The following is a 20,321-nucleotide window of genomic DNA, read 5'->3' on the forward strand; positions in this document are numbered from 1 at the left end:
CATAATATCAAACTACTTCTGACAGAGTCATTTTTCATGTGTCTGTTACAAACTCCATCACACAGTCTGGATCATGTAACTTGGGCCATTGGGGCATCCCTCCACCCCATTTCCACAGCCTGGTATCTTACATTATTGTCAGGCTCTACAGCAGACTGTCCTTCCATAATTGCAACAGTGTGATTGCAAAATGAATGATCATAATAACAAAATTCTTTCAGAAGTATCCCAGGGTTTGGATGCCTCCAATGTTTAATCCTCCCAAATAAACTTCTGTAGAGCAACACATGAGCTCAGCACTGAGAAAGGGTCTCTGTCCTTGGAGAGCTCACATTTGAAAACTCAAAACTAGCCTGGCAATGTGGCAGATTGGTTGAACGTCAACCCGTGCACCAGGATGTCACCAGTTCGATTCCCAGTCGGGGCACATGCCCAGGTTGTGGGCTTGATCCCTGGTGAGGGTGGTCATACAGGAGGCAGCTGATCAATATGATGTTTCTCTCTCCTCGATGTTTCTATCTCTCCCTTTCTCTCTTAAAAAAAAAAGAGAGAGAGAGAGAGAGAGAGAGAGAGAGAGAGAGAGAGAAAGAGAGATCAATGACCATCTAAAACTAATACACATAAAGGAGTGGTAAGCATTCTAGATGTGACCCATGAAGTCTCGGGGCCTTTAAGTTATGTGGGAGTTCAAGGGAACAGCAAGACTAGGACCTGCCATGGGTGCTTCAGTAAAGGCTAGTTGTAATTTTTTTAAAGGCAGAAAAAATCATCAAAAATAAAATAGGAGGAAAAAAATTAGTCCTACTTCTCCCATCTCAGATCTAAAGAAATCCAAACCACTAAAGAATTATTTAAGAATCTATTAAGGCTATAACAAGAGATTTTTAAAAAAGAGGGCTCAGCAATTCCACTTCTGGGTATTTATCTGAAGAAACCCAAAACAATAAATCAAAAGACATATGCATCCCTATGTTTATTGAAGCATTATTTATAATAGTCAAGATATGGAAACAACCTAAGTGTCCACCAGTAGACTAATAGATAAAGAAGAGGTTGTATGTATATACAATGGAATATTGCTTAGCCATAAAAAAGAATGAAATCTTGTATTTGTGACAACATGAATGAACCAAAAAGGTATTACACTGAGTGAAATAAGTCAGACAGAAAAAGATAAATGCCGTATAATTTCACTTACATGTGAAATCCAAAAAGCAAAATAAATGAACAAACAAAAGAGAAACAAACTCATAGATACAGAGAGCATTTTGATGGTTGTCAGATGGGAGGAGAGTTGGGGATAAGTCAAAAAGGGGAAGGGGCTAAGGTGTGCAAATTGGAAGTCATGAGGATATAAAGTATAGAATAGAGAATGTAGTCAATAATCTATAATAATGAAAGTGTAATATGCAACTTGACCTTCCAGACAACCTTCTGGATGAAGCCGGGGCTGCAGCCGCGGGATCGAGGCAGCCCCCACGGCTGCAAGGGAGGGATCAAGGCAGCTGCCGTGGCTGCAAAGGCCTACTCTTGCACAAATTTTGTGCATCAGGCCTCTAGTACTGTAATAAGTATGTATGGTGTCAGATGGGTACTAGACTTATTGGGGTGACACTCAGTTATATAAATGTCTAATCCCTATGTTGTACACCTGAAACTTTCGAGGCCTGGTGCACGAAATTTGTGCATTTGGAGGGGGGGGGGTCCCTCAGCCCAGCCTGCGCCCTCTTGCAGTCCGGGAGCCTCAGGGGATGTCCGACTGATGGCTTAGGCCCACTCCCTGGCAGTCGAACATCCTTAGTGCTGCTGCAGAGGCGGGAGAGGCTCCCACCACTGCCACTGCACTTGCTAACTGTGAGCCCAGCTGCTGGCTGAGCGGCGCCCCCCCTGTGGGAGCACACTGACCACCGTGGGCAGCTCCTGTGTTGAGCATCTTCCCCCTGGTGGTGAGTGTACATCATAGCAACTGGTCGTTCTGCTGTTCAGTCAATTTGCATATTGGCCTTTATTATATAGCAGTGGTTCTCAACCTTTCTAATGCCACGACACTTTAATACAGTTCCTCATTTTGTGGTGACCCCCAACCATAAAATTATTTTCGTTGCTACTTCATAACTATAATTTTGCTACTGTTAATGAATCGTAATGTAAATATCTGTGTTTTCCGATGGTCTTAGGCTCTACAGCAGCGGTTCTCAACCTGTGGGTCACAGATATTTACATTACAATTCATAACAGTAGCAAAATTACAGTTATGAAGTAGCAATGAAAATAATTTTATGGTTGGGGGTGTCACCACAACATGAGGAACTGTATTAAAGGGTCACGGCATTAGAAAGGTTGAGAACCACTGTTATATAGGATTGTATGTCAACTGTAGTTGAAAAATAAAAAAGTATTTTAAAAAAGATATGGGGTGATTCTAATGTGTCAATGTAAGTTCATCAATTGTGACAAATGCACCACTCTGTGAGCCTATACATGTGTGGAAAAGGGGGGTACATGGGAAATCTATGTACCTTCCTCTCAAATTTTCTATGGACCTAAACGTGCTGTAAAAAATAAAGTGTGTTTGTTTATTTGTTTGTTTGTTAAGTAGGTTCCTTTAAATATTGCCTCTCTCCAGGCCCGGTCCCTCAGACAGCTTGCGGTGCTCCCGGCTGCCATGTAGCTAGCTTCTGGCTGGAGGCAGTGCCCTGGCCCATCTTCTGCTCCATTTCCCTGAACATCACGGTGGTGACTCAGTGCTCTGCTCACAGCAACTGAGCCTGCATTTCCCAGTCTTGCCCTGTGTTTTTCTCCTGGTGAACAGTGGGTAGATTTGTGAGGAAAGCATTGTCTTTCATTCACATTCTGTGCAAATGTGTTCGCAGCAAGGCCAACACAAGCAGCTTTAATTGTTCCAAGAGGGTCCACACTGTGGATGCGCAGGGTTGTCTAAGAGGACTCTGCCAGCTCAAGGGCCAGCCCACTGCTAGTCAGAACCTTGGCAGGTCTGGCAATATCACCCATGCTAATGAGCATGCATGGGGACTTGTTTGCATGCCTGGCTTCCAAAGAAGGCGGTCCTTTGGTCCAAAGGGTATGTCATGTTCTGAAAATGGAATCACATCACCAGCTGTGGCTTTTTTTTATCAATTTACCCCATTACACACTGCTTAGCATAACTGATGGAGAAGCAATTCACTTTGGCCTCTGTCCCAAAATAAATAGAACATTCAGCACCACATTTATAAACATTTGGGTTGAGTGAGAAGAAAAATGCTCTGCTAATGAAGAGACAATGTTGAAATTTTCAATCCCAATCTGAGAAAGAATTACTGGCCACAGTTTAGAAGACCAGAAGTTGTTTATGGAGATGGCCATTCAGCCCCTTCTGTTCAGGTCACAGCTGACAGGATCCCAACTCAGCAGTGAAAATGCATAAAGCATAAAGAACTATGTTGACAGAAGGAAGGACAAGAGTTAATTAATCATTCATGCAGCCCATCTGACCTTGCTTATTGTGAGGTGCTGCTTCCTACAGGTTTCCGTAGCAGTCCAGAGTCTTAGGGTCCCAGACAATGGGGGGGAGGGCTCATAGGCTTTTAGAGATCACAGAGCTTGGCAGAAACCCACAAGGCCAGCAAGTAGATCCCTAGACCCTCAATGTTTGCCACTCTACCTCCTGTATAACGGGGTGGAGAAGGAAGGTAGAATATTTCCTTGGGGAGTGTAAATCTCTTATTGATCAGAGGTCCAGAATTTATCTCTGTCTAAAGAAATGCTGAAGGGGAAATAAGAAAAAAGGACAGAGAAACAATTTTATTTCTCCCAAGAACCACCTCTCCTGGTGCTGGTCTGCCCTAAGGCAATACCCTAGTGGTCTTCTTGCACACTCTCATTAGCCAGATATAAAACCCACTTTGTCATGTCAAAGAAGTAGATTGAGGGAGGGACAGTCAGCGATAACTGTCTTCAGTTATTAAAGTGTCCTAGAAAAGTACTGGTCATTGTGGGCCCTGTGAAAATCTTGGGCATTCTTATAGTCTATAAAGAAGAAACCAGAAGAGAAGGAGAGAGAAGACAAAGAAGGAATAATTGACAGATCAAGATTCTGGAATGATACTGTGATTGGATCTCATATCCTGGTGAAGCAGTTAGTCAGAATGGAGACACCAAATCCTCCAAGACTAGAGGAAAGCAGGCACTGATTGGTGAATGTATACTTGTATATATTGAACTGGAAAAGGAAGAGAGGATCAAAGAAGGCCATGCCTGATGGTTGCCATGTTTTCTAATAAGTTGGATGGGAGCTCATGTGAGAGGGTGGGCTTGGAGTAGATAAGGGTTCTTAAGAATGATACAAGCATGGAAGGGTAGCTGCTAGAGATGAGAGAGGAAGATGACCAAAGACAACTTTGGGGGGTTGGGAGGTAAGTGGAGGTGGGCAAAGGGAGGAAATGGGGACAGAAAGAGACATTACTTGGGGTGATGGGTGCAGGTTGCAGTGTGCAGATGATGTTATATTTAGTTGTACACTTGAAACCTGTATGGTCTTACAAACCAATGTCACCCCAATAAATTCAATTTGAAAAATAATAAAAATTAAAAGGTACTGAAGTTCCCTGCTGCATTTGAGGGCATGAATACATAGCTGAACCAATCTGCATGGTCGCAGACTTCTCTTCGATAGTGCTCAGCTGTCTGGATGCAGGGTGTAAAAAAGAAGGTAAATTCGGAGTTTAAATTGTATTAGGAAGGTTGGGGGGGCGGGTGATATTTAAAGGATTAGAGTATTGGTGAAACTGTTTAGATGATTAATTGTAGGGTCCGGGCTGGGTAAGGACAAAGGGAAGACAATAGAGACATGGAGAAAGAGGTGCTGAAATGAGGAAGTGATTCAATACCTAATAAGTGAGGCAAGTGCAAGAAAAGCAAATGTGGTAAATAAAAACGTTCACCAGCAACTTAGCAATAACCACGTGGGTTTAGAGAAGAGAACTATGCGCACGAATTCTCTGGGAACGCTTCCTAGCGGGGTCAGGTTTTCTAAGCAGATTTGGGAAAGAGGAGAGGGAGTGGGATAGTCTGGTGGTCACGCAGGGCTCAGGCGAAAGGGTGGCAAAAGAGAAAGTAGGAGACGTAAAATGAGGCTCAGTTTCCCAGGTTTTCAGAGAAATTCATTAAGAAATTTAGACTTTATACCACAGGCCATGACAAGTCACTGACGTTTTTGAGCAGAGAAATGGCAAAAGAGTGCTTTGGCCTACAGATTTCTGGCTTGCTGGCTTCCACAATCACATGAGCCAATTCATCAAAAATAAATATCTCCCTCGCTCTCCCGTTTCTGCTTCCTCTCTCTTTCTCCCTCCTCTCTCCCTCCTCCTATTGACTCTCTCTCTCTCTCTCTCTAGAGGACCCTGACCAACACAGGGATTAATTCAATAAAAAGGAATATGACTAGAAGGAGGTTAAAAGTATATAATTTCATAAAACTAAGACATTAAGAAAAAAAGCCTTCCATAGAACTGACCTGGCCGGGAAGAATTAGGAGTATCAGTAGAGGACTTTCCTAACAGAACATAAGAGAGCAGTTCATTCACTGATTGGTTGGGCTCTAAGAATGTAGTTTTGGTATGAGCCTGGGGGATATTCCTGTGGCCCAAAATGACAGAAATGAGGATTGAGGTCTAGGATTCAGCACTGGGGAGCTCATTTAAAACCTGGTATCTATACAAATAGATCCCACATTTCAGTCCTTGGCAAGCTAGATTCAGGATGAAGCTGGATACTACAAAAAAGTCACTGAAATAGATGGCAGCCATGATGCCCAGTAGAAGCAGTAATGCCTGGTGCCAACAGTGCGTCACCGGGGGTCAGTCTCCCTGTGGTAGCTGACCAGCCCTGTGGGTGAAGACTAGGACATCATCTGGGGACTCTCAGAAATCCCCAAAGTGACTCTGCAGGAAGTGTGGAGTCCTGCATGAGCTTTCCTGTGTTGTGTGTTGTGTGTTGTAAACCAATAAAACACAGCTTTCATATATTTTTGTTACTAAACCAAAATCAATTGAAACATTTGGAGGGAGATAGCTGCTGCAGTAGATTAGAAGCTTAAGCACTGTGTTTTACACATCAGATAATTCCCAAGTGCTTACTATTCAAAGCATCAATATCTACAGCAGCTACACCTGGGCTAGTAGCACGCTGACCAGGCTGTAATGAGGTTTGCTGTCTTGCAGGGTATTAATAAAGAAAGACTCAAGTAAAAATTATCTTTCCTATTTGCATCCAGAAATCCAACTCCTGAGAATTGGTTTCTTGCTTTAAAACCTAACTCTAAAATCTTCTTGGGCTTAAGCACAAACAACCATTCAGGGCTCAAAAAGAAGAGTCTTTTTTCTAAGTGAAGACTCAGCCAGTCTTCTGCGATTAATTGAGCGCAGTTTCACAAACCAGAGCATACTTATGCTTTGAAGTCTGCGCTAAAGAATGACGATTTTTATTTGCAAACCATTTTACCTATCAAAGCAATAACAGCTTCAGTAAAGAGTATATTTTGGAGTCATTATTACTTTAAGTCTTCTCCAACCCCCACCCAAATTAGGTCATTAAAACTCAGATAAAAATTCTAGAAATGTTTCAAAATATCATTCATCCACATTGCTACTGACATATATACACAAGCTAAAACCTACATTTACAATGTGCAAGATTCCTCTCATTTTTTATTTCCCCCTTTTCTTCCATCCTCCAATTTTTCCCTGATCTCCCCATGCCCTCACCATACATCTTTCTTACCTCAACACTTAAAACCCCTCCTGCCCTTGAACATCACCAAAGTAGAAACCCGTATCAGCAGATGGTCCATTACTAAGTCCAGAGCAAAAATATCACCCAGACTACCTACCTACTAAAATAGGTGGAATGCCAATGGTTGGGAAGGGGGAGCAGGTGACTTCCACATCCTATTTCTGGAACATTGCTTCCCCTGTGTAGGATTTACAGAGGAATGCCCAAGATTTCATGCCACAGGAAGTTTGTGCCCTTGCTGAAAACAGCATGAACATCTGTGGGCCATAAATCTTTGAGGAACAGATGACATTTTGGATCCTCCTGTGGCAGGTATCCAGAAAGAATTACATAAATTCATTCAGTTCTTTAAACTGCACCAATAACATGCCAGTCATTCTGTCTAAGGCGAGGTAAACACAATAATGAAAAAGATATAGAGATCCCTGAATAAACTTACGGCCTAATCATGGCAAAAAGTTCTAGACACATCTAAGAAATGTGGATCAGTTTAACCTAAATATTTTTCTTTATTTGCTCATGTCCTAGATGCCTATTAAATGATAAACATAACATAAAGTGTCACAATATGAGGTGAAAGCTAAAGGAATCAGATTGATGCTTCCCAATCATTATGTCTGGATTCAGTTACCTTATGTGTTTTTAGGCTTAAAGTTCTTGCAACAATGCAGAACTTTTTGTTTTTCTTCCCTAAAATTAGACCCTTGGTCTTTCAGAGACAAGGAAGATTAATGTTAGGGAGCTGGAGACTAGGGCATGTTTACTGGTGACACTATCCCTGTTTGCCAATAAGTGTGCCCGGGACCTGTTGTCAAAGACAGCCAGCTACCACCAGCTCCCATTTGCATATGCCATCCAGTGAAATAGTGTGTTCCTGTGTTCAGACACCCATCCTTCTGCAAGCTCCTTTCCTCACCACATTTGGAACTTATCTGAAGAAACCAATATTTCTAGACTTCTTTTCCTTCCTCATTGGGCTTCAAAATTGTAGAATCTTACCAGGAAAGGTTTCCCAAGCTGCTCTTGAACCTGAAAAAAACTTTGGGTCTACTAAAAGATTCCCTGAGCCCAGCCAGTGTGGCTCTGGTTGGGTGTCGACCTATGAAGGTCACGGTTCGATTCCCGGCCAGGGCACAAGCCCAGGTTGCAGATTCCATCTCCAGTAGGGGGTATGCTGGAGGCAGCTGATCAATGATTTTCTCATCATTGATGTTTTCTATCTCTCACTCCCTCTCCCTTCTTCTCTGAAATCAATAAAAACATTTTGTAACAAAATAAAATGCTCCCTGAGCTCCTGAACTAGTAAATTTCTAAAAATTAGCTTTGGAGTTGATTTCCCTTTAGGACCAAGGGCAGTTCTCAGTCCAGGTGATAACACCAAGGTGAGTGAATTCACTCAGGATAGAACAAACTAAGCTGTGATGAACAGCACCCTCTAAATCTCAGAGATTTGACTAAGAAAGGTATATTTCTCACACAGGTAAAATATTCAGCTGGCAAAGACTACACCACTTTTGTGATTTTGTTCTCTCTATAGAAGGACTTTGTTTTCTCCACTCAAGAGGAGAGATTGCAGGATTGTGTAGGGATTTCTACTTTCTTAGACCAGATGTGATCTCTACAACTTCCACCCTATTTCAATGGCCAAAACATGTCATGTGGCTCCACCTAACCACAAAATAGCCAGGAGATGCAACTACTACATGCCGGGACTGAAAATGACAATGTGTGTCAAGGGTCTAAAATGAATGAGGGTGGGAAGGATAGGGTGAATGGCTAGAACCTATTTATGTGATCAATACATTTCACCTTGTATTCACATTAGTTTGGATGGGTTTCTGCCATCTAATAACAAAACATTTCTGACTACTGCATCTTTTTTGTACTTTTTTCACTTACCAAATTTTATTAAAAATATGTAGTCTTTTATTAATTAGATATTAATAGCTTATTTTAAGATAATTATATAGTCAAGTCTAAAATTCTGGTTAGATTTTATTGACTGTTAAAGTATTCTAACTAGTCTACTGCATATTTTTCTTTCTTCTACTATATAGCATTCTGTTAGTATATCTTTTACAATTGGCTCATATACATCAAAGGAATAAACCAAATTTTCCCAATCAGACAGGGGACAGTCATATAATATTGACTACAAGTGAGAGAGCCCCAGTATATAATTCACAGAGTGTAATGCATCGTAGTTCCCAGTTCTTTAAAAAGGTAGGATGTATCAAGTATCACAGATGTCAACCCCAGAGCTTATCCAGAAGGATTATCAGAGAGCCAAAAACAATGTCTAAATCTCAACATCTACAAATCAAATAAGGAAAGAAAACAGACTAAATTAATTTAAAGATCTGTCCTCTTACTAATATTTCTAGTCTGCTTTCTAACTCATGGGAGACAAGGCTGGAAAAAAAAGTTGCAAAAAAAAAAAGAAAAGTCTACAAGAATGTTTGGAAAATATGACATAACCATGAAGTCAGCAGGTCCATATCACACAAATCCCAAGGTAATAAGGGAACCAGGAAGTTGATCTACTAAAGCCTTGTAATTTATTGCACACAATCACATCTATATATATAAAAGGCTAAGCAACTGGCTGACCGGCTGGTAGGTCTGGCACACACTGATCACCAGGGGGCAAACGCTCAACGCAGGGGCTTCCAAGCTGTGGTGACTTGGCAGTGGTGGTTCTCTGGTGACACACCCTGGAACCACAGAGGAGGGAGCCCAATTCCTTGCAGGACCACATGATTCCACCTTCGGCCATGGGTTACATTGTTGCTGGGGCACTGTCAGCCCCGAATCTGGTTTACTGCCAAGCTGCGGTGACTGCAGATGCCCTTCGAGCCCTGGCACCACCCCAAGTGTGGCCAGCCAGGGAGGGACCACGGGAGGTTGGCTCCAGGGCATGTTGTGCCCGTGTGGCCCAGTCCCATCCCACCAGCCACCTTCTAGTTAATTTTCTTTCAATGTGCATGAATCCATGCACTGGGCCACTAATTGAATATAATAAGGTAAGTTGCAAAAAAAGAAATCTCATTTTCTCTGAAAGAAAGATGATCCCATAAATCTGCAATGAAAGAGGAAAATACTTCAAACATCTCTAAAATGGTCATGTCTTGAGTAAACTATAATTAAATTAAAAAGCTATCATGGGAGAACAAATTTACAGCTCATCTCCATTATGATTCAGTTGATCTGTTTCAAAATCAATTTGGTAATATGTGTTAAGATCTTTAAAACTGTGCATAATTTTTGACCTGGTAATTCCATTCATAGGACTTTATCCTCAGGAAATAAGTTGAAGTAGAATAGAATAAAACTTAAGCACAAAGACACTCACTTCCCTGAGCAATTGGATTTAATCTGGCAGTCCCAACAAGAGAGGCAAGCAAGATGGTTGGGAAATTAATACACCCATCAATGTCACTTAACCTAACCAATATAGGTCAGCTCCCAATGATCTGGCCACATACTAATCCTGACAAGCTCAAGGGAGGCCTGCATAGTGGGCCTTACAAACTCAGAAACTGAAAATAACCCCACAGGATGATCAGAACATAAAAATTCCTAACTAATCATGGTGGTAATCACCCTGAGGCCTGTAGCTTCCTTGACAAAGGTCAATCTTTACCTTAAGTAAGCCACCTATTGTCTTCTTGAATCTACAATAATAGACCCTTGAAATGTCAGAGTAATCCCCTTTTTCTAGACACCTCAGGGGACAACCTATCACACCAGAACAGAGACCACAGAACCCCTCATTGTTATCTTGTTTTCCAGACCCCTCAAAGGCACAAACACTGACACTAGAGCACAGGACCATAAAACCCCGCATTATTACCTTGTTCCCCAAATACCATCTCTATGTGCTATGTTACTTGCTAACTGTCCTATACCCACCAATGTAAAAGAAGTATGTGTTTCTTCATTTTACTTTTATCCAATCTCAGAGATTTTCCAAGTTTTGCTTTCTCCCACCTCCTTAATCTGCCACCAATGAATTTCATGTAATCCTCCTTGCATCTTCTTTGATTTCAATGTATGAAATAAGCTGTCAGATTGCTCTTCTCCAGGGCATTTTCTCAATCCATTGAGATTTTGCTTTCTGGCAATAGTTGTCAGTTTGGTTCAAATAAACTCATACAAATTCCCCACAGATTTGGACGTTTCTTACATTTTATATCGACAGCCCTTTTGTAAAGGAGACTCAACACCATCATTCTAATCATCTGATAGCCCAAGAAATCAATCACTTGTAGCAATCAGCAGGGGGTTAATGTAGCATGTGCCTTCTTATTGTGTCCCTGAAGAAAGCTCTCTTCTCCATAGATACAAACACACACCGTGACAGGGAGGGCAGTACTTAACAAATAAAGACAAAGCAATTGAACTTGGATTCAACCCTGCCCCACAAATCATCAAAATAATTCATAAGCATGATTTTTGGAATTTCATGTTCATTATTTAATAGGAAACTAAAAGAACGTTTTATTTATTTATGCTGGGTGTTACAACTGAATAGAGACTTCTCAAACTAAAGATACTATAGTACTTTCAGTTCAGGTTTTTTGGTTCCTTTGGTTGGTTAATTGGTTAGTTTTCATTTGTTTATTTTGGGGTTTTGGGTTTTGTAGGGAGTTTTTTCTTTGTTTCTTAGTTTTAAATAATAAGGCAAGAGGGAACAAAAATTAATATTTCAGAGGTTTTCTTTTTCTTTTTTTTTTAATTTCTTTATTGATTAAGGTATCACATATTTGTCCTCATCCCCCATTCCCATCCCACACCCCTCCCCACACATGTCCCCACCCCCCTGTTGTCCGTAACCACTGGTTAGGCTTATATGCATGCATACAAGTCCTTTGGTTGATCTCTTCCCCTTATCCCCACCCTCCCCTACCTTCCCTCTGAGGTTTGACAGTCTGATCGATGCTTCCCTGTCTCCGGGTCTGTTTTTGTTCATCAGTTTATGTTGTTCATTATTTCCCCTAGATGAGTGAGATCATGTGATACTAGAAATACACTTATAAGAACCGAAAATGAGACAAGCAATAATGGTTAGCTGAGAGGCAAATGAATCAGTCTGTAGTGAGTTTCTTTCTGGGCCAACAGTTCTTTTGAGTCCCAATTTCAGAGGGTCGGACCTGCATTACCACTATTTGTCCACCATCCAGAACTGATGTTTTCTTTTTAAAGAAATGGTAAGCAAAACAGGACAGAAAGGTACTTATCTGGTGAAACCAGCCGAGTGGTGCTGTTACAGTGCAGTCATAGAGGAGAAAAAAAAGTAGAAAGAATATAAGTAATCATCACTGAAGAGATTAGGCAGAAATTAAGCCTAAATGTCTATGCTGAAGAATTTCCGTTTCTGAAGATGGCCTAATACTGCTTTCCAACAGCTAAAGTGACACCTAGTGTTGAGCAGGAGAAGTGAGTCAGTTCTCAAGTTTTAGTCATCGGACATTTCTTCACTTGCTTCACATCCTCTGTCAAAGGTTTGTTAGAATGGACCCTCTTTGGCTCCTTTAATCTTAGAAACATTAACAGGAAGTTGTAGGTAGAGCTGTTCAAGTCACCAGCATTAATGACAACATAAAATTGGGTAAGAAAAAATACAGACAAATACCAAATGTATAAAATGTCACATTATTTCCTACTCATATATTTATTCATCATCTCATTGCAACTGGATCTATTTTAACATTTCCCTTCTCTCCTCTTTCCTCTGGCTCTAAGTTGCCAACTCACATCTTAGGGGTTAGGAGCATATTGAAAATGGGTGAATCATATCACAGTAGGAAGATGTGGGCTCTGAGAAAGGCATGCTCATAAGAAGGCATGAAAATCAAGTGCTTTAACATCCCCCCATTCCTGTCCATACGCATTGAAGGTAGGTGCCTCCGGCGTTAGACTGAGACCTCCCTAAAGTAAGTATTATGTTTAACTCATTATAGCCCTAGTGCTCAGCACCATGCCTTACAGTGCAGAACACAGTGGCAGAGTGCGTATTTTGTCAAATGTTTCCACTGCTGTACTCCTTCTGCTTAGATATGCTGGGCAGCCACGGTCAACTGCTCACCTGGCCACTTTTATGTGTTGACAGTACAGCCAGCACCTGGCTAAGGTTCTGGAATCTGGAGGCAACAGACTCAGACCTAGATGCCAGCCCTGACACTTTCTAGGGTCTTCAACAAATTTCTTAACTTGTTAAGCCTTAGCTTTCAACACTGTACAATGAGGATAATGATAATATTTAACTTGGTGGTGCTGGATTAGCAGAAGCTTGGGAAATAAATGTTATTCACTGTTATGTGGCTATACCTAGAGCTGATGCTGTGCCTTGGGTCATGTCTCCTACTAAGAAGGTCACAAACGATTCCTGGTTGAAACTTGGGTCTATATCCCACACCTCTGACCTCCCCATTTGTCCACCTGCTCCTTTCTCAGGTGTACCAGTCTCCTTCACTTCCATGCGTCATCATTTCACACAGAACAGAACCCTCCAGGATAACAAGCTTCTAAATTTCCTGAAAGGAAAGTTTTCTTGATGGGTGATCATCAATCAATAATTAGCACAGTGACAGTTCCACTACTCAGGGGCAACATTCTTGGACTTGTTATACATCATGAATCTACCCTAAGCTGCTGGCTTTGAACTGTATTCCCTCCAGGCTTCAGGCTCTAAGGCTTCTCACTAATAAATGTCACTGAAGGCTGGCCCCTCTGTGGATGCTCTCAGCTCTGGTGTCTTTAGAGAAGCTCTGTGTTAAGAATTCACAGGTATCCCAGGTATGAACCTACCACCATTTATACAAGGGATATTTTCTGTTTTTAACCCAGGTAATATTCAGCATCTTATTAATTCTCCTTTTTATTTGGGAGTGAGGACACTGGCGTGTTAAAAGAATCAGAAATTAATCTAAATGTATAAACTAATTTTTCAGAATAAAGTCTAGAAATGCTACAGGGTTAAATTCAAATTATGGCCTATCATGAGCAAAAATATTTAATTATTCAATTTGTATCTAAAGCATCAAAAACCAATATGTAAGTATTATATATTAGATTAAATTTGACACCATAATGCTGTTTTACAGAATTGGTAATAAGCAGAAATAAATCTAACATGCAATTTTTTCTTTAAGAAGGAAAAGTATTAGAAAAGGCAAAACAAAGGTTAAAAGGGAAGGAAAGTTCAAGAAACCAAGATATAAAAGGTAATTGTACCAGAATAGCTCTTGCTTTCAAAGACTTTAAGTATCTAAACCAGAAGACTTGTATCATGAGACTTGAATATATGTTTACAGAACCATGGTATCAACAATCTTTAAGAAACCAAAACAAATGAAAAAGCTATCAGGATTAAAATTGGCAAATGTTTCAAGTTTCAAAAAGTAGTCATTACAGATTGATGAACTTGATATCAATAACCAGCAATATTTTAGAACAGTTTATTAAAGAGATAGCTTGTAAACACTTTTTAAAAAGCAATCACTAATTAGCAAGCATGTGTTTCCTAAAAATAGGCCATAACAACCACATTTTCTTTTCTTTTTGGTAAGAATATCAGCTAGCTGTAATTGATTGGGAATCAAAATCCTTGAGTTTGTTTGGCTGTGGATAAGTCACTCGATCTGGGACTAAATCATCCAAAGTATGTTTCCTACAAGTCACTAATAGCTGTTTGGCTGGAAAGGGTCCATGGTGAAACACACTACAGAAACAGTTAAACAAAGGTCAATAGGTTTCCTTGTAGAGCTTCTCAGTCTTTAATAAGTCTGTGTGCGTTGTCAGTTTCTGAGCATGAGCTATAGTGTGCAGTGTTTCTCAACTTGATTGCACAGAGGTTGGGGGCGGGGGTAGTTGGTTTCGTTTCTTTGGTTCTCAGAGTATCTTACAGACTAGGCTTCTGCAGAACTCTGAGAAATACTATTTTGAAAGTTTCCTTCAGTTTCAGTATTTTTTGACCATACCATGGTTAATTACAAACTATTAAAGTCAATATAGTCACTATTGTTACAAGTAAATCTCTTAGTTTAAAAATGTGCAAAATATTTACCAAATAACACAAAAACAATTAAAAGCAAAATACATCATAGTTTTGAACTCTGGTACTTATGTATTAAGTTAAAGTGATTCAAAGCCCAATTTCAGACTAAACTTTAAGGCCAATTGAGATTCAGTTAAGCTTATTTTCCTCTTAGTTTTTGTTCCAGGAACTATTAAAGTATATCTCCTGATGGGCTATAATTCATTCCAATTAAATTGCATGCTAATTCGATTATAAAAGAAGCAGAAGGATAAGGGGTAGGGGGTGGAGAGAAATCAGCTCCTTATAATTCAGTTAGGTAATCCTGCATCCTTAATTAGATGAGAGAAACCTTTTAACTTTATCCCACATTTGAAAGGAACCCTGAGATATGTTCCAGATACAGCACAAAAGGAATAAGCTTTAACAGACAGGATCATTCTGCACCTTAAAACATCCTCTAATCACATTTAAAATTGCTAATATGCATTTTAAGTATTATTAACAAAACACTTTAATAGTATTGATCAAGGCCTTCTAAGGCAAATTAACATTTATAATCTATACAAGTTCAGTATTCAGTTCTGCATATACCAATTTCTCTACTTAAAAAACAAAGGATTCTCTTCTTCCCACACCCTACTCCTGGGCCCTTGACTCTGACCAAGACTTCCAGGGATATGCGCAGCCCTCGGGTTCCTCAGCTCAGTCAGCTCTGAGAGAAGGAGTTTACCCTGAGTAAACTGCCAACACCCCCTTCTTCGTTTACCTGGCATTTCAAAATTACATTCTTTGCCAGGTATTTCATAATCACATTGGCCTAAATCTAATCCTGACAGTAATCTGGCAAAAAAGACAGGAAGGGGTTGTCACCCTCCACATTTACAAGTGAGGACAGCGGAGGGAAGATTTAGGACCCTGTTTTCTGACTACCCTGTGGTGCTCCCCGCTCCACCACGAGGCTCCACAATAGGCTGTGGTCACAACTGGCAAACAGCAAGGCGCTTTTCTTTAGATCCTGATCTCACCATTTATTTAGGATGGCTTTGGAAAGTTATGTTACCTCCCTACATCTCAACTTCCCACACTGAAAAATGGGCATATTATGACACATGCTTTGCAGAAGGATAAGGATTTAATGGTTTCATGCATGGCAGAAATCAACCATGGATTTCAGTATATAATAAATACTAATTCATCAATTTACTAAAGGTTCTATTAATTAATTTGTTTATTCATCCACAAAATATATATTGAGTACCCACTCTGTGCCAGACAAAGGAGTCATGGTCACTGCTCTGGTGGATTCTGTAGCTATTTTATTATAATTATTACTAGAGGCCCGGTACACGAAATTCGTGCACGGAGGGGGGTTGTCCCTCAGCCCGGCCTGTACCCTCTCCAATATGGGACCCCTCGAGGGATGTCCGACTGCCCGTTAAGGCCCGATCCCACTGGGATCGGGCCTAAACGGGCAGTCGGACATCACTCTCACAATCCAGGACTGCTGGCTCCCAACTGCTTGCCTGCCTGCCTTCCTGATTGCCCCTAACTGCTTCTGCCTGCCAGCCTGATCACCCCCTAACCACTCCGCTGCCAGCCCGTTTGCCCCCAACTTCCCTCCTCTGCCAGCCTGGTCACTCCTAACTGCCCTCTCCTGCAGGGTTGATCACCTCCAACTGCCCTCCCTTGCAGGCCTGGTCCCTCTCAACTGCCCTCCCTTGCAGGCCTGGTCCTTCTCAACTGCCCTCCCTTGCAGGCCAGGTGCCTCCCAACTGCCCTCTCCTGCTGGCCATCTGTGGTGGCCATCTTGTGTCCACATGGGGGCAGGATCTTTGACCACATGGGGGCAGCTATATTGTGTGTTGCAGTGATGATCAATCTGCATATTACTCTTTTATTAGATAGGATAGAGGCCTGGTACAGGGGTGGGGGCCAGCTGGTTTGCCCTGAAGGGTGTCCCGGATCAGGTGGGGGTTCCCTTGGGGTGTGGGGCGGCCTGAGCGAGGGGCCTGTGGTGATTTGCAGGCTGGCCATGCCCCCTGGCAACCCAAGCAGAGGCCCTGGTATCTGGAATTTATTTTCCTTCTACAATTGAAACTTTGTAGCCTGGAGAGGAGCCAAGCCTGGGGCTCCGTCCGAGGCCGGCAGCCATTTGTGTTGGGGTTATAATTGAAACTTTGTTGCCTTAAGCGGGTGAGCCCGGCCAGGGTGTGCGGAAAGCTTTGCTTCCCCTGTTGCCAGCGGCAACCCTGGCTTGCTCTCTCAAGCTCCATTCTGCCGCCATTTGTTTGAATTTGTTTACCTTCTATAATTGAAACTTTGTAGCTTGAGTGGAGGCTTACACCTGCAATGGCTATGGAAAGCTTGGCTTCCTCTGTTACCTAGGAAACCTTGCTCTCTCTGGCTGTAGCCATCTTGGTTTGGGTTAATTTGCATACTCGCTCTGATTGGATGGTGGGTGTGCCTTGTGGGCGTGGCTTGTGGGTGTGTCGGAGGTATGGTCAATTTGCATATTTGTCTATTATTAGATAGGCTAAGTCACATGAGCAATTAGATTAAAAGACCAAAAAGCTGAAGACTAAGGGGTAAATTAGAAGAGAAGAACCCCATGATGGGGAGATGGAATATATCTAGGTGAGCCTAAGTAGTTTAAAATAATAATAAGACATCAGAAAAAATTAAGCTTATTAATATTTTTCTAATAGCATTCATACCTCTGTTTTCCAAAACCTCCATTCATCTCTTCAGACTGATTTCTTGGTAGCAGAATTTTCATCATGCCACTTCGGTTTAAAGAATAACTAATTTAAACCACTGTCTTAAGTTCTCAATTAGATAGAGAAAAAAATTCAAGGGATATCCAAAAGCTTGGGAAAATATTCTATGGAAATCATAAGTAGTTTTTAGTTCTTGGATATGCAGATATCGTTTTTCTGAAGGATCCAACATACTCGTTTTAATTCAGCTGTTGTTTGGTTTCTGTTCTGAGGGGGTCTAATTATACATCACAATTGAGACTCTCTCTCCTGAGCAATTTCGCTTTCTGTTCAGAGGCCATATTCTCCTCTTTGGTTTGGTAATGTTTTCAGTACACTGAGGGGCGATATTTATGATAGTGGAATAGATGGGTATAGGTATGAGCAGTACAAAAAAGGCTGACATTATGGAAATTATACAAAAAATTAAAATAACTGTCAGAGCTGAGGATCTCCTTAACCCTCTCTATGTGGCTAAAGAACTGGAGTCAAGTCACTCTCAACCGAAATACATAAAAGTGGTTCTTTTCTTTACCACAGACATAAACATTGGCATTTTGACTGAGAGTTCTCCAATTCATTGAATACTCCTTTGACATAAGTAATTTCTGTCACAAGATAATGTAAAATCTTAGTCCTCATATACCTCTGAGTAGCTTCCAAAGAACGTTATAATTAGAGGCAATCATATCCCCTCACTTATTACATCACATGTGCAAAATTAACAAAGGCCAGACACCAGGATCTCCCTGCACCTGTGCCCCATCCCTAAAATACAGCACAGCTCAGAAGACACACCAGAAAGTCGAAAAGTACAACTCGGCTCCACATTTACTGAGAACAAACCCTATTCCAGGCCCTGTGCTACATCATGGGAATATAAGTATGATGATGTGCCCCCTCTCCTAGAAGGCTTTTATTAACTAGCAGGGGCCATGTCAGTGACAGCTGCAAAAATACGTGGTAGATACTAAGACAGCCAGGGAGCTGTGGGCGCAAGGAAGAATGTGTTTAGAGCAATCTCATTGGTTGAAGGAATGAAAGAGCAGAGGTATAAGAAAAAGTTTTAGGAAAATAAGATGTTTGAGCTGATTCTTAAGAGTAAACAAAAGATTCCAAGATAAAACAAGAGGAAGTGTTCTAGGCAAAGAGAATGCATGATCACAGACACAGAAGTGTGAAATCAGAGAAACTACAAGTATTTTAGGACATCTAGAGCATAAAGTGTTAGGTAGAAAGTGGCGGAAGGTGAAGCTGAACAGGCAAAGGAAGGCTATAATTTACAAAGTGTTTTTGGTATATGAAAAATGTATTTTTGACAATGGGGGGGAAAAGGAGATATATGTACTAATATATATAATACTTTAAACAATAAAAAATATTTAAAAATAAAAGAAAATAAAAGAAAAATGTATTTTTGAAATTAAAAAAAATATATAGTAATTTACAAAGCTTATTTAAACAATAAATTTTCTTACCTTTTCTCCCATGCCTCTGGTTCATGAAGATTTCCACTGAAATATTATTTCATCCATGGAATCATTCCTGCCTTCCTTCGTTGTTTTATACCTATCTTCATAAATCTGTTGGCTTCTACTTTATATTATATGCATTTGCATAAATAATATTTTACCTCCCTTCCTTTTCCTACACTTTAAAACCATCTTGCCTATTAGGATTTTCACACAGTGCCTAGCATCATAGTTTCTCTACTAAATGAATCTGTAATACTTTGGGCTTTTCTAACTAAGCATCTTCATTCACACATGTTCTGAACTCATCCTCTGAAGTAAGTTAATAGCACACTTTTCCCTCTAGAGGGAGCGCGAGGCATTTCCTTTCACTCCAGCTCCCAAGAATTCTTGTGGGTCAAGGACAAAAGGAAACCTCCTAGATATATAACTCAATCATTAACCTTGGGATATAGTTTTTAAGAGACTGGGTGTAGCATTTATGGATAGTATAATTAGATTTGTATTGGAGAAATATTTTATTTACTTGGAATTCTTTTCTGCATGGACCAACCCTTTGATGGTTCTCACCTTTCCATGTACACGATATGAAAAGACCTTGCCAAGGTTTACCCCTATCCATGAAAGCCAAGAAAGAATGAAGGAGGGCTTAAGACAAAAAAAAGGCAGGTGTACAGCAGGATATTTAGGCCTCCTACTGGTCTAGGTAAAAATGTTTATCCGGCCTGTTTCACCAGGTTAGTGGTCTTGGCACTGATGTCTAGCAAGTATTAAGGATGTACTTGCTTCAAGAGCTTTCCATTCATTTTGTTCTTGGGACCACACAGGACTGAATTTAATGTCACCAACACTTGGACACCAATCATATACCAACATGACTAATAACAAGTGGAACTGGTATAATAAACGTCTTTCTCAGGAATAATGAAAACAAGCATCAGAAAAATAAACTCATTTGCTTAAGGCCACAAATCTAATTAGTTTTGAACAAATAGTAGCAGTGGTTTATAACAGTTCAATAAGTATATTATTTCAACATTAACCCTAATTTTCAATAAACTTTTAATTTAATAAAAATAAGTTGAGACAAATTAGGATATTAGGCTATCCCATAAGGAAAACAATTTTACAAACAGAATGGAAAATATATTTGTTGTGTGGGGTTTTTGTTATGTTTTGTTTTGTTTTTCTAAAATAATAGTAGAACTCTGAGTTTACCTCTCAATTCAAATGAAATAAATTCTCTTTGGAAGTTTGGCA

The sequence above is a fragment of the Cnephaeus nilssonii genome (genome assembly GCF_951640355.1).
Source record: "Cnephaeus nilssonii genome assembly, chromosome: 11".
NCBI lineage: Eukaryota > Metazoa > Chordata > Mammalia > Chiroptera > Vespertilionidae > Cnephaeus > Cnephaeus nilssonii.